Genomic DNA, 16,254 nt, shown 5'->3' on the forward strand with positions numbered 1-16,254 from the left:
GCGGATAGATTGCGTGAAGAGTTCTCGGTATCGCCACCGGGTCAGGAACTGCATTACTGCCGACGTTTCGACGTCCGACTCGGCCATCGTTCTTTGCGGATCATCGTCGGGAAGCCTGCAGAACAGAGGCGTGACCCCAGTGGCATAATACAAGCTCATGGGATGGTCATCGTAAGATAACGACTTCCTTGTCCTTTTGTCTTCACTGGGAGATTCGAAGGGTTGTGGTTTGATGTGTGTGCCCTGTGCCCTGGCTTAGCACTTCGATGCTCTACCTTCGGCACATTGAAGACGTTGGCAGTGATTTGGGCAAGATTCTGCCGCAGTGTCGCAGCGCGGCTTGTCCGCTGATTGTGCGAGTATGTCTGACGCAACTCTTATCGGAATCAAATATGGGGAGGAAAAGGGGTAGAATATGGGCTGATAGGTTTATCACTTTTTCGGCATAATCGTATGCTCGGGACTTGCGTATGTAATTGGGAAAAAAACTGGTTGCGAGATAAGATGTATGTAAGAAAAAATAAGACTTAAAGTAAGTAAATGATAAGAACTGATATCTAATCAGTCAAATATTGAATCTGTCGAGTAACATTTTTGCCCAATTTTTCCCTGTAATTGAATCTTCTCTCAGTCTTAGTAACGTGGACGTTGCGGATTATTTTCACTAGCTTGCTCCTCTGAGGATTTTTCAAAGGAAACCTTCCGCGATTTGTGATATTATGTGATAGTAGTGCAGCTCCATCGTTGTAATCTGGCTCATCGGGGTGAAGGCGTCATTCTGTTTCCTCGCATTTCCATGTTTTCGCATCCCTAAGATTCCGTGCCACCGAATTCTCATGAGCAGCCCTGCTTCGAGGCGTGTGTTACCGGGTGACGGGCGGCCTCCGTCTAACTCGGCATCACTCTGTCGCCCGCGTCTTCTAATTACGGTCTACTATTAAGGGTCGTCGGCGATACATCTGTTTCGTCGCATTAGGCTTTTGATTCCCAAATCTCCTTTCCCTGCTTCGCGGATCGATGAGACGTAAGTGGGGCACATTCCGCTGCCGGAGTGAATAAGGAAGTGTTGCGGTGTTTGGAAGCTGGAATTAAACGGAACAAATGCGCTCTCGTGAATGGCTGTGGCGGAAATGGATAGGTTCACCTCGCGATTGCGGAAATCGCGAACTTTTCGACCTTAAAGCCATCCAAGTGGCTTGGGTTTTGGCAAACTCATCCCTTTTCGAGGCGGGAATATGACGTCACAAGGTAAGGACGAATTCACGAATATCACAAAAGAGGATCCTCAAGTCGGCCTTTAAACGTGTTGTAAATCGCCGCGCTTTTAAATAAGTTTACAAAAGACGCCACTCGTTTTTTCAGCGTCGCTGACGGAAAAATTGATCCGATATTCTTGGGGAAACAAGGTATAATCAGCTGTTTTAGCCGAAATTTAGATACATAATGTTGTGATCTATCAAATACCTAAAAACTCAATGCTATTCCTCGCGAATACAAACATTTTAGTGCAAAATATTGGAAAACGTGGTTCGCATGTCACTCATCAACGCGCCGCGGATGCTTTTGGAAACAGATTAAAATGCGACCGAAGTGGCAACAGAAACTACCCTTCAATGGGCTGAGATTGGGCCTCCTTTATGCCGTCCCATTGCTTGAACTAATGTTTGTATTGTGGTGATTAGTACGAGCGTAAAGCTAATAAAATAGTTTTTCTTATCTTTCGTGGAAAATACGTGCGGTAAAATGGCGTGATAAGCGTGACTTTAGATTTTAATTGGGGTATAAGTACGATACCGAAGGTAAACCTTGAAGCGGCCACCAAACGTGTTGAAGGAAAGTGGTCGCTTGACGAGGTGACCGTTGAATAGAAGAGATGAGTAGTGTACTTTTTGAGAATGAACTATAATATTATGAGATATTTATGTATTTTTTCCTATAACTGACATGATTTACAGGGTAATCAACGAAGCGATGCTGGTTGCGGGAAACGGAGGGGCAGCAATTTTTCAATTTTGGCTCAAATATCGGTATTGAGATTCTCTGTTGAACTTTTCTAGACGGGGGTTTCTAGATAAGAATAAGTACGTCCCAAACGATATTCCAAAGCATTTTGTGGATGTACATGTTTGGGCTGGTCCCTTGAGCTGTCCCGTCGGCCGAAAAGAATATGACCGCTGGTAGCTGAATTTACTGAATAAGAGAGCGTTAAGCGCAAAGCAGTAGCTCTGTGTTACTGTAAAGAAATATTGAAATTAAATTTTAAGTCCCTGCAATGCTATGGAAAAGAATTTCGGGAAATATTTCAGGGTAGAAGTCTTCATGGAACCCTGTGGAAGACAAGTTTCCGAGGTGGTGTAGTCAGGACATGGGACTTAATTAAATTTGGAAAGAAGATAGGAAGCTTACATTACAAATGCTCGTCATTGTTAAGTTACCTTAGCCATCCTTTTTTAACGTATCTAAAAGTTGCAGAAAAGCATCTGATAATAGTATATTTCCAAACAGGTGGTGTAATGGACACACCTGTAGTGTCCGTCTTGTCTGGCAGCGGGTGAAAGTGTCCAGCATAAAAATCTTCTATTATAGCCGGAAGAGTTGATAACGTAATGACGGTAATTTAAATGCGCAATGAGGGATTTAACCATAATAAGGAACATCTTGCATTGTGGTTTTTAATTTTTGATTGACATTTTTTTCGCGTAGTAACAAGGTCACGTCTTTATCTACTTTGCTCTAAATACCCGGAAAATATCAATCTCAGAGAATCATTCCCCCCTCTCCAAGCATGTATACTATCTGTTAAGTGCGTCCGATATTATCTTGTGAGATATGAATTTCATTCTCAGATTTTCTCCACAGAATTTAGATTTAATTGAAAATTTATAGTATTGATATTTTTTGGAGACAGATGTGAGATAAATACGTATGCTTTTAAAAATCTTAATATTACGGTGCTTTAATGCGGGTATTTCCTTCTGAAAATTTTGCTAGGCTCCGTATTCACGTGCTACGCTGAAGTAACATCGCCGGTACCAAGAAAAATTCTTATCTCCCCGCAAACGTATTATGTCGTGTGCATTATTCACGTTCCAATTTCATGATTCGTCTTGCGGCTTTGGTCATTAAATAATCCACCTATGATTTCCTTTGCTTATACCATTAGGACCTGGTGCTAATCCATATCACATGTCAATGGAATCATTTGATAAAACTGCTGAACCATGTGACGACCTCGACTCTTCAATGCAAGGGGACTCCATTTTTATAATATTCGTGCTTCAATGTATGATGCTGCAGCTGGCAAAGGAGAAGTGGCCCACACAATTTCCTTTCCTGCATACCGTTTACGCGCCAATGTAATCCTCCGGTAATTTAAACATGTTTACAAACTATATTAATACACATCCACCATATTCTTGCGTAAATTTTATTTTTCCAAATTTACTGTTACAATCTATTATTGACGTAACGAGCCTTTATCAAAGCTTAAATGAAATTTCATGTAGTTCATTACACATATATTGAATGAATATTCATTCTACTCTAAAGATAATCACAATGAAAAACAATGTTCAAATATTTGAATTGCTGTATCCCAGGAAGTATTGAGCTCACAGTTATACATTGGGCTCAAATATAATAGCATTTTCTCTTAGGTAATATTAGTAACTAGGATAGATGGGGCATAACGCAGAACTTGAGGAAAATACGCATACGTAAAACAAGTGAGTAAACGCTTTTGACCCCGAGGCCCAAGAATTTCGTTCTTAAAGCGATGGTACTAGTCCTAACAGCATACTAGAAACGAGAACTGCGCGAATGAATGTGTTGGCTCGCTTTAGATACGACTGGCTCATTATATCTTGCAGATGGGGTTCGAACTTTTGGATGGATTTCAGTGCTAGTGGACGCGAGGCGGGGCAAGGTTATGGTTAACCATCATCCGGAGAGCCATATATCCAGGTGTGTGTTGTTGTTATTATAATTTCATTTTCGGTAACATCAACAAAATAACAACAGATCTACATCATGCGTCAAGCCGTATTACCGGAGCGGTTGGGTAGGGATAGTTCGCCACCAGGGGATTGAGATCTCCTGCTTGCGATTGGTGATGGAAAAATCTATTTCGATTAAAATCGAAAATCGAGTTTTGATAGTTTAAGATCGAGGAAATCGAGATCGAGCCACGATCTTCGAGTTTCGATCCAAACTCGATTTTTCAACGTCGATCTTGACCATTTTGTTGTATCTCAGCAACCTCACTACCAGCCTATGATAACGTCGTCCGTCTCATGCGAAAGACTTTCCCTGAAAATAGGAAAGAGACTCGCCCTCAATCATCAAGAAAGCTTCTAAATTAGTTGATCTTTCTTAAAAGATTTACAGAAGCCGAATGGGTCCAAAACTTAAATGTGCGTGCATTCGTAAATTTTGACTACTAGTAATTCGGACCAGTGTTCTAAGTAGATTTTTTCTATTTCTGAAATGTGTATCTTGAGTGTTTTTCCCAATGAATAATAAACATTTACGTATAAAATGCAACGTATTTTGCTGAATGGAGCTCACACCACGTGCAGGGCATTGTACGTGTTGTTTTAATTAAGATATAATTTTTCTTTTTTTTGTGATCCTGGGCTGCCCATATGAGGCAGCTATTGAATGCTGTGATTAGTTACCCCCCGCCCAACACCCTAGAGGTTGGTCGCAGGGTATTATGTAGATTCACCCTGAGTGCATGTAGCCGTCTCTTAATCCGTGCTCCTCAGTCACGCGCGCCTCTCTTTTCGTGATTCGCGTAATCCGTGCTTAGGGGAGAGGTTTGTGAGGCGGGTCTTGGGGTGGTCGGCGTGCGTCCAATGACTAGGCGGGAGGTGTATCGCGGCCCGTGCGCCCATTTGCGTGGAAGTGGCGACCGGATCCAGCCCCTAATCCCGCCGTGTCTGCGCGCGAACGTGGGCGGACGTTTTAATCCTTTGATCCCCCTTAGCCATTACGGCGCCGTTGTAACCATTGTAATCTGGAGTAATTTGTTCGCTTCTCTCCTCACTTCCCTGGAGCTACTTCGTCCACATCTGCATAATACTCAGCGAGACCCCTCAATGGTTTTGGGCGGGGGGTGAATTTCACCTTTTTGCATTACACCACGTACAGGTTGAGTAATTTAAGTAATTAGAATAAATTCATTTAAGGAAATTTATAAGACGTATCGCTTCAAGACTAGAGCTTGCTCTTTCAGCACCAACACACTTCTGAAGGCCATTTTTCCACGCTTTGTATGCCTCCTGGAAGTGAACAACCGTCACACCCTTGAGAGCATGTGTGCAAACTACTTTGACAGCATCAAGGGTCCCATGTTGGCGTCTTGTGTGGGCGATTTTCACTTCGCGGGAGAGGAAAAGAGTCTTATGAGACAAGATCGGGGCTGTCTGATCGAGGCTGAGGAATTGTTGCGATGCCATTTTTTAGCGGGTGCTCGGTAATCACGTACCCTAGCTGCTGCTGCCTAGAATGTATGTGTCGGCTGCATGAGATTGAGGGGGATGGAGTTGGACGCATCCGTCAACTCAATTCCCCTAGCATCTAATCTTTTCACACGGGCATAAGTCATCAATCATAATACTTCATCTTTTGCTCCTTAAAATTCATTTCAGCACTTTCTTGACGTTCTTTTTTAAAACTTTTCTTTCGACAATTGTGTTCAGTGGATCGTCTTTTATCACGATGCTGCTCCGTCTTATTCTTAAGGTTACCAGAAAATTTCTCTCCCGTTCATCATAGCACTTTCTCAAGCCAGTCCATTTGGTTTTCATCATTCTCCTATCGCGCCGTATTTTAAATACCTACTTCCTTCCTTGACTGATATGCTCTTGTCATCGTTCATACTTTACTCCCTTAGAGACAGGTATTTGGAGGAGGCGAAAGTCAGCTTGAGTCGCAGTGTAGGTCATTTGCGGCTTCGGCCTCAGCTTGTTATTTTCAAATGGCGCCATGGAAACCATGGCTTAACGTCCCATCCAACGGCAGGAGTATTGTACTTGAAGTTCCGTCCGTAAAACACTCCGCAGATGTATAGGAACCCGAAAAAATCTGTTCCACCGCAGGGATTTGACCCCGGACCCACGGGTGTGAAGGTCCACGCCAACTCGAAGCTTCAGAAGTATGGTGTAGAAGTTACCTACCATGAATTGATTTGGTGTTTGATATTATACTGTAAACTTTTATTAGATTTTTTATGGTATGCCCTCAGGCAAATCCACTGTTCATTTACTTCTTGGCTTCTTGCTTAACATTTTGAGTGCTAATGACGTAATATTGCGTTCTGGGGAAACGTCGTAGGCCTGCGGGGAACGTAATATTATGTCTGTTTGAATTTATACTGCCGCCGTAATATTATGGTCGGATATCTACCTAGAATTTTCTTTTTACGAGTTAGTGCATAGAAAATTCACTTGATGTCTGAGTATTAGACGTGGCAGTTTTAATTTCAAATTTATATGTGCTGTAATTAATATTGCAAAATAACTCGAAATTTCTAAAATTTGCGCAAAATTCCCAGCGCTGGAGTTAGAGATTGGATATAAAGCGGTAGCACCAATAGTGTTATATGCCCTTAAGATTTCCCCCTCTTGGAATCTCCGACGTTCTTCCAAGAAGGAGGCTATTTCCGTGGAAAATCTGATTGTCATCTGTTTGGGGCAACGCGTCTGAAGCGGCCCCGCCCCTCTCTCCTCGACCCAAATACTCGCCGATCCTGGATATCGCACTTATGACGACGGGCTATCCTTTCCCCACTGCTGGTTGGTTACGTGGCCGCACGATCGGATGCCATCGAAAAAGCACCCCCGGATTACCTCACGTCGCTTGCCCAACGGCCCAACGCGCAACCTCCCCGGAGACGTTTTCGGCAAAAGCCGGAGCGTGGGTGTCGGGTGACGCCCAATTCACTTGCCCAACGCCCGAGGCATCCTCACTCGGACTCACCTTAAGCGGAGGTGTGGCTTATTTCTCGGCCAAAATTTCGTTAGCGTTTCTCAGAAAGAATAACTTGTGATTTCTTTCGAGAATTCTGTTGAAATTCTGTAGAAATACCTAAAAATATTGATACATCCCCTTTTTGAGGGAGTCTTTTTTAGTTGCACATAGAATGTTTTTATCGGCCGATTTATTTTCTTCCCGAGAGGAAGCTTTCCTCTTACTCGACCCGTCATTGTTGGTGACGTATGCCTCGCTTAAAAGTCATGGTATAATTTTGAAATTTTCAAGGTTTATTATGTGGAGTCTTGACCTCAATTGCTTTGTTTTTCGTTCATGGAAATTTCACCTCATTATTTTCTGAGGTGTCGTTTTTTTATCCCCGAAAAATAGGCTATTGTTGTAAATTTGCATCGGTAGCGGCGGGATTAAATCCAGGCTTGATAATCTGAAGGTCACGTGTTCGAGTCCCGCCGGGGTAGGGTACCGTTATTAAAGGCTTGAGTGTTCGTGCTTGTACAGTCGTTAATTGTTGGAATCTTTGATGTGAAGCTTATTTCGAGATGTTTTCGGTGTATCTGGAAATAATAAAAAAATAAATAACAAATATGCCTGCAATTATTTGAAAAATAAAATCCTTGTAGCAATTAGTGTCTATACTTCTAATTTTTTCCATTTTTTCTATAAAGTAAAAATAATGGAAAATCCACCCACCCAAAGTTTCTCAAATGTGATCTCTTTCCAAGCATATAATTAGTGCTTTTGTCTCTGAGTCCATCAATAGATATCATGAATTCCTGTTGTGTATGGAGGCAGGACCTTAAAGGGCCTTTCTAAAGGCCTGGTTAAACGGTACATTAACATGTACGAGTTAATGTCTGATTGCGTGAATGACATATTTTTATCCGGAACGGAACATATACGAACGCATGAACCGAATTACATCAGGTTCCATTTTCCATTCATACGTACGCTTAAATTGGTTGGTAACACGGTGAATTTTCGTGTTCATTCACGAGTTCATACGTTTAGACATAGGTGGTACGTGTTAATATATATCGTGTAACCAGGCCTTAATAAAAGGCTTGTTAAGGTGCCACGTCTAATCACATACGTCCTTAAGCAGTGCCATCCGCACGCCTTGCGCGTCCGCATACCCTAAAAATGTCAATATCATATCCCGAGTTTTAAATGAGGAATTTGTTTCCAGGAAATACGGCCAATCGAGACGTAGCCCTTAGCCATTGCACTTCGGGGAATGGCCGCGGAGTAGACGTGAACGCCGATAATGAAATTTTCATGGCCTTTACCACGGCGCGAATTGGTCGCTAACGATTACATATTTTGTTCCAAGAATTAAGGAATGCGAATCCAAGGTTGAATATCGAATGTGCGTCCTGGGTCTGAGTATTTTTTGTGATGTTCAGGATATCATTTTCACCAGACTCGGCGTCTACGCCGAGGCATTGGCTAGTTATCTGTGTCGCACTCTTCTTGTGTGGATATTTGAGGGCAGAGATATTCATCTGATTCATTTTTATTTTGTAAATTTAAATTTAAAGTTACTGAGTACGGAGCGTTGGTATTTGTTTTCCGAAAATTTCTGGGTCCTTGAAACTTGAAATATGAATTAATACTGCGACTTATTTTCGGAAATGCTCAAAGTACTCCTTCATAATTGAGCGAAAACTTGACCTTTTTCATGAAAATTAGAAATGTCGAATGAGTGCCTTGTAATGAAAGCAGATTTAAATGTTTTGAAAATCGGAGATGGAATAGTATGTGCATATTTGGGTGTCCATTGAAACGGTGACTATTTCCAATGCGCATGAATTAGTGGGCAAGATATTTATGCTAGCAGCTCCGATGCGTTTCAGGGAAAACGACCAAATTATTATAAAGTCACCTCATTTATCGCGTTCATCAAAAAATCTAATGTATGCGACACTTTTTGTTGATTTCGGCCTAGAAAGATTTTCCTCGCATAGCCAGAAGCAGAGAGGGAATCGGTGTAAAGAAATGACACTTTTATCATTGATGAGAAGGATCTGTCGCGAAGTTGCTTCTGTCGCCGGCACACGAATTATCCTTGAGGTGTGGGTACGACGCGGCGGGGCCTTAGTCGATCCGTCTTAACAGCGATTTCGAACGAAATGACTTCACGCAGGAAAAAACCACTTCATTTAAGGAGGTTGGCCCGAGAGGCAAGGCATCTATGTCATTTTCGAGAAAACTTCAAACTTTGCTTTTCTAGTAATTCCTCATCGACTGACAACCACATAAAAAGACTCCGCAATAATGATCATGAAAATGCGTTTGCACGCCTGGATTTTTATTATGCAGGCTCTTGGGGAGAATTTTTTTTAAAATCCGAAATTTGTTTCTAATACTACTATATATTTTTTACAAATAACTGGTTTTAAGTTCTGTGTACTTATATAATCGTAATAAAATTGAATCTTATACTCTTTGGCGAAATATTTTTTGAGTATTCAGCTAATGAATGCATCAATTTAAGTCAAATCACGTTAGTTACATGGAGATTGTTCAACAGTAGGCTGAAATGGCTTAACTTCGGGTTAACTTAAAAAATAATTATTAGATTATCCACATTCCCTGCATCATTAGTTTGTGCCGTTCTTTGACGTGCTGTAGAGACGTGCAGAGGGCACAACTTGACCATCGGAAAGCTAATTTTCCAGGTTCTACCACCACGTGTGACATAAATACGTGATATCTAGTGATGTACTCGTCAGAGACGAAAGGATTTGTTGAATATTTGCGAAGAATTCGTATTTTTACTTTCTCGTAAGAGGTAAGGAATCCTAAATTATTGACAGTTATTATAATTACAAGGATTTAATTTTTCAAATAACTTCAAGCAATTTTATGCATGGAAATGCATTTTATGCATTTGTCATTTTTATGCATCGAAAATGTCAATTTTATTTCTACTATATCACTTATACATCTCTATCCCTTAGGTGATATAATAATAATATCACTCATGCATCAATTTTACTTGTTATACATACGGAACATTCACTTTTGATGAAAAAATTACGCTACATGGAAGTTAAATTTGTTGTCACAACAATAATATGTACCGCATTTAAGTGGTACCTATTTGAGATCAAAATGATGTTACTGGCTGTATCATTTATGTGATAAAAATATTATTTTCAACGTGCAAAAGCAATAATAATAAAGTCATTCTTTGAGAACCGTGCAAAATGAAAATTTCAAATTTTCCATCACGATTTTCCTTACTTCCACACTGTGACCGGGTAAAAGTGACGATGGAATAGGTACTTCTAGAAGACATTCAATTAAGTTGGAGTTGCTGTGACGTCGTTTAATTCTTAGCTCGAGTGCACTCAGATTACTTCGTACGGTGCCGTCAGTCTTGCTTTTGTGTGAGGTGTTGCGCGGAAAAGATGTGGCGCGTATGCAATATTTCCCCGGAATTGTAACGCGAAGCGGCAATTATTAACGGGAATGGGAGCATATTTTGTGGTGGCTCTGTCCTCTGGTGGTATTAAAACTCGGGACAACACGTATTCACTGCGCTAAAAAATGATGAAGTGCGGGGAAGATACGTTTCCAAGCAACGAGGTGGGACGACTGATGCTCGGCGAAAATTATTGCATTAATTTTTAACGACCAAATCCAGTTAGGAGAGTATAAAGTCTCCGAAATGCTCCAGTATAGCGCTCTACGGTGAGCTGATTAAATTGGGATTTCATGGCAAATCCTTTTCCATGAATAATTGAAGGGGTGGAGAGCTTTCAATGTTTTTGCTCTAATAATATGAAGCACAAAAAACCTCTATTCATGGAAGTTCACGGTGGAGTGCAATTTACCGATAAAAAAGTCAAAATACCAGCGAAATGTGTTTATCGCAACAGAGCATAAATTAATAATTTCCAAGTGTCCTCGTAAAATGAATTGGAGTTATCATGTGATGTATTTGAACGCGCAAATATTCGGATTTATGTATGAATAGATTTCTTGTCATCAAGGGGAAAGTACTCGTTATTAGAGCAGGGTTGATTGTTAACCGTGACTCTATAAATCCATATGAATAAGTTTGTCACATACTAATTCCAATCCGGAAGGTATTTGTGTCGCTTTGGTGTTTTAGTTCACAAAATGAAAGGGATTTATCGGAATAAATTTCGTAAAACAGAAGAATTATTTAAGTATATTTTTTCGCCCTTTACTACGCAAAAGTTGAAATTAAGTTAAGATGCCAGTTAGCAGGCAGGCAGGGATTTAATCCATGGCCCGCTTGAGGCTTGATCACCATAAGAGTTATGTAATTGATGTTTATATTGTACATCTCGTAGGGATGGGTAGCCCTCGTTTCGGTGATCTCTGATTTCGACATTTTCGTGTTATTGGCGCCAGATCTCGACATGTCTAAAGCTAAAAACTCCGATTGCTTCACACAAGATACTTAATAACCGAATATTTTTGTGCCCTAGTGCCATTGTGATTTGATAGCTTATGTACTTGATTGTTTTTAGCTTCTCTCATGAATATAGCAAGATTTCGTCGCTTAAGCTTGATACGCTGCACCGGGTGGAGAAAACTTTTGTCACAAAATTCTAATCGTGGGTAGATGAGAGAGTAGGAACCAAAATTGCTGATGATGTTTGGGTGGCAAACGCACCATTTTTAAACTACAGAAACTTTGAGCCAAGCGCTCCGATTGGCCGCGAGTTTGCCCTGTTGCCGGATGCTCTAGACAACTCATACTTAAGGCCGTATTACACGGTACACGGAATTGCGCAAACTGACGTACGTGCGAAGGCGTCAAATCAAAATTGCGTCGTGTAATGCGGTGAATTGCTGGAACACATGCGAGAATGCGTGGATGCGAGACCGCAAAATAGCCCCTGTTTTAATTTCGTTCATGCATTCGCGCAATTCCACGCCATTTTAGAAATTAACGCAGCTCTAACCTGCGCAATTCAGTGCCCCGTGTAAAACGGCCTTTAGAATACTCTTCCTTCCGGAGATCGCGATTTATCCAAATGCAGACTCCCCTCTTCAGATTTTAAAGCCTGCATCTCTGCAATTTGTGTATCCAGGTATCTTGTGTTGGGGTCTTTTCGTATATTTTAGGGTATTCCAATGGATAGAGCGCTGGGTTGCTGATCTAGGGGTTCTAGGTTCAAATGAAGGGCTCTGAGCGAAGCCTTCGTAAATTCCCAGACAAAGTCTCGAAGCGCGAGGCGATCCAAGGAAGGAACCTGCCACGTACTCTGAATGTGAGTATTCCGCTTTCGAATGGCTTTATCGTGGGTGAGCCCTACCCTCTCCTTTCGAAACCAACCTTCGGAGTGAATTACTATGTCAGTATGATTGAAATGCACTAATTCAATGCGTGCATTGCCATTAAGTTATCACTCTTCAGAAGAGACTAGAAGGTGGGCATGTTCGGTGAAGACTCTTTCTGCTAGATTATTGCATAGATAACTTTTTGATTTCCCCGACTTTATATGTGTGTGGAAAATTATGACGTGCGTGTGTACTATATTCTCTCTTTATGGCTTCTGATTTCTGCCTAGCTATGTATTTTTATGGGCTTCCAAGTTCAATCGCCTACAATCCATTTCTGTGGGATTTACGATGTGAGGATTTAGTGTTGAATATCCTTTGGACCTATTTATTTTAATTATTTCACGCACATCCAAGCTCTCCTTAATTTCCCGAGTGAGTATTTTTTGTATGGAGGAGTCAGAAAAATTGTAACAGCATTGCTTATAATTTATTGTTTGGGGAGAGAAATTTGTCTCAATTCTGAAGGCCATTCTATTCGGGGCACGTACTTGCACAATCTGACGTGTGTACGAAGGCGCAGTCGAAATTGCGTCATGTAAAGCGGTGAATTGCTGGAACACATGCGAGAATGCGTGGACGTGAGATGGCAAAATGGCCCCTGTCCTAATTCCGTTCGTGCTCTCGCGCAATTCCACGCAGTAATTTGAAATTAATGTTGCTCTAACCTGCGCAATGATGCGCCCTGTGTAAAACGGCCTTTATTGTTTGGGGCTTTCTGCTTGATCGTGGCTGGCATGGGCGAAGTTTGGAGTTTTATGTCGGGGGACCAGCAATCCTGCCGGGGGTTTTGGAGCTGTGGAACACTGCCTATTGAAACGCTGCCTATATTCCATAGAGCCAAAGCGTTCTTGGAAATTTTGTTTAAATTATCCTCTGAAAACAGCATTTTAAGTACTATCTAAACCTAAAATTTATTTATACTTTTGATGTATTTGTTTTTGTATTACTTGAATGTTCCTTACTCTTTTCGGAAAAAATTACCATTAAGTTGAGGGGGCCAGGCTCCCCACGGGTCCCCCAAAACTCCTCCCATGGCGGCTGGTCACGCGGAGTCGCTAGTGGGTCGCGGGAGGGCGTCTTCGCTGTGCTAACTTGGGCAGCCGTGCAAGGGATGGAGCTATTTCGAGAGGGCGCGTGGCGGCGGGCGCATTTGTCGGCATGGCTGGTCGCGCCAATGGGCCATGCCAAACAGTGCTCACAATGCTTGGACTCAATCAGATCGCGTATCGTTCGCTCGATCGGACGTATTTTGTTTATTATTAGCCACGTATTACTTAGAGAATTATAACAAATTCCACTCTTGCATCATCATAAGGCCGTTTTAGACGGGGCACGGAATTGCGTAGGTTAGAGCTGCATTAATTTCTAAAATGGCGTGGAATTGCGCGAATGCATGTACGAAATTAGAAAAGGAGCTATTTCGCCACCTCACGTCCACGCATTCTCGCATGTGTTCCAGAAATTCACCGCTTTACATGACGCAATTTTGACTGCGCCTTCGTACACACGTCGGATTGTGCAAGTACATGCCCCGTGTAAAACGGTTTTCGGTAATTTGCGAAATGATACGGAAACACGAAGAAGGAAATGCTCTCAAATCTTAGGTACTATGACCCCAAACAAAACCTCAAGCATTAAACTTCCAAAATTGCCCTTTATTAAAGACATCCTATCCCCTTAAATTCCTCTCCTTGAAACTGTTCCATGACTTTAAGGTAACCGTACGAGTTTCGATATTTTCTATGGTAACAGTAGGAGGGAAACTTGAACAACATTCCCATCTCCCACACTACCGTTACTACGTCATCATTTAGGGAAATGTGTGTGGGATATGCGCAATATGTAATACCGCATGAATTGTGCAGCTCATTATAGGTAATAAATACACCTCCAGAACTTCAATTTACTTTCTCTCGTTTATTGAACGATCCGTAGAAGTATATTTTCTTATTGTTAACGCTGTAGCTCTCTTTCGCGCCATGATATGCGGTAGTTGAAACGTAGATACCATAGAAGGTCAATACACGACAATAATTGATACGATAGAAAGTCATGAGACTTGATGTAGCATCTTCTAGATGAGGTATGGCAGAATCATCTAAGTACGCATTGATAGTTACCTTACTCCGGCATTCAGTGCTTCAACCATATGCTTGGTTTGGATAGAGGTTATCCCATAAGCCATTGGTGTTTGCCTATCACAGATCCAAGGTATTGGGGCTAGTTCCTCTCTTTACCTCGCACTTCGTGGATTCGCGTTTAGGGTATCCGTAGGCGTCATCCGGAATGTGAATCCGAGACCCTTGGGTCTGTGGCCTTACGCTCAATTACTATCTCCATCAAGGCCTGGTTACACGTTCGAGTTAATGAATAAATGTATGAACGCGAGAATGAACGCCAACATGCACTGTGTAAGCACCCAACTAGTGTGAACGCATATTCAGAAAATGGAACCTACATAATAATATAACTACAATATCTGTAGTTTGTTTCATGCATTCGCACATGTTCCGTTCCGGTCCACCAAAATAATTCACACAATCGGACATTTACGCGTACGTGTTATTTTACCGGGTAACCAGACCTTCAGGAACCCCTTTTAGTTACCAGCCCAGCCAAATATTTAAACTGTTAGTAAAACATTTGTATTGAGGAAAACTGTTTGTACTGTGCTCAGTTTTAGAAAATTCTACATACTCTAAACTGGAATGGTTTTGACTGTTTCACAGTGCAGTCCTGAAAATTCAGTAAACCTTGTTATTCCGTCAAAAATTTTATAAAAAATTAACTTTCTTTTTTCTACCTCTTTTTTTCAGATCGCCCTGTCGTCCAGCCTTTGACTCATCTAGACTGATCCGGGTGAAGACTACCTACCACATGCGATACTGCTTGAAATAGGTAAATAGCTTGAAAAAGCACGAGGTTTTCAGTTGGTATCCCATCGATTGATGCAATGTATTCATCCTCATCTTAGTTTTAAGTGGAATATCTGCATTTACGGCGGTGTGTAAGGTTTTGGGCCGTTTAAGGTTTACGAAAATTCTTCTTCGCAATTCAAAATCCAAGGCTTAGTTATGTATTTTTCCATCGAAAGCCACTGAATTTGAATATCTGTGTTCTTATTGGAATATTCGGAGGACTTGAGTTCGAGGCAGCTGTCTAGATAGTAAAAGGTGTAAAGATTAATTTATCTTCTGTATAAGAACCAAAGCACAAAAATAATGATCAGCTAGGTAGGGGAAGATGCAAGGAAAGGAGGTAGACGTTATCTCCTACCTCTATATCTATTTTTTCTGTACATAGAAGAAGCTATTCAGATTATGAGAGAGAAGACAAAGGGAGCAATAGTCAATTTCGAAAGATTTCATTGTATCTGATTTCCTGACTGATGAAATTGTAACTGCTGTTCCACCGAAAAAGGAGTAGTACTTGAAAATATATGTAAATTTCCTTCTGTTGCAACTTACTTGAAGATTTCACGAGGAGTAAGAGTTCCGATGTTCGGACTTTATTCATTATAAAAAGTAGAATACTTTACGGTTGCTTGAAAATTTGAATTGCACCACCGTGGTGTCAGCTAAGTTTAATATAATGTAGGTAATGTGGGATCGGGTTGGTGTGGTTCCTGGAGTGTAGGTTTCCCACGCCGTGAGCTCGGGTTCAAATCCCGGCGGTGGCAGAGAGTTTTCAGAGACTGCCCGATCTCTGCTTGAATATTTTGTGGGGGACGTTTCAAGCGCAACCCTCCGTCCGTCGGATGGGACGTTAACACCGTGGTCCCCTTGGCGCCTTTCGTTAAGAGCAGGCTAATGCCGACGTCGGGTTTCACTACACCCTTCCTTCCATACCCTTCCCTCATAGCGCAGATGGCCTCAGCTGTCGATAGCCTCCTCCGAATTCTATACCATACCTAGTTAATGAATGGCATGTGGA

At 41.6% G+C, this 16,254-nt stretch overlaps 1 protein-coding gene across 3 annotated transcripts in view; it reads left to right on the plus strand.

Annotated features, from left to right (window-relative positions):
- The window catches only part of LOC124170725, a 247,196-nt gene that overhangs the window by 218,432 nt on the left and 12,510 nt on the right, over positions 1-16,254 (plus strand). For 2 of the 3 annotated variants that reach the window (XM_046549617.1, XM_046549619.1), the window contains one exon: positions 15,138-15,219. The gene's annotated coding sequence lies outside the window, so the exon portion shown is untranslated. Of the gene's footprint in view, positions 1-640; positions 1,249-15,137; positions 15,220-16,254 lie in introns of those variants that run through there. The other variant, XM_046549618.1, reaches the window with a different exon arrangement.

The sequence above is a fragment of the Ischnura elegans genome, chromosome X (genome assembly GCF_921293095.1).
Source record: "Ischnura elegans chromosome X, ioIscEleg1.1, whole genome shotgun sequence".
Taxonomy (NCBI): Eukaryota; Metazoa; Arthropoda; class Insecta; order Odonata; family Coenagrionidae; genus Ischnura; species Ischnura elegans.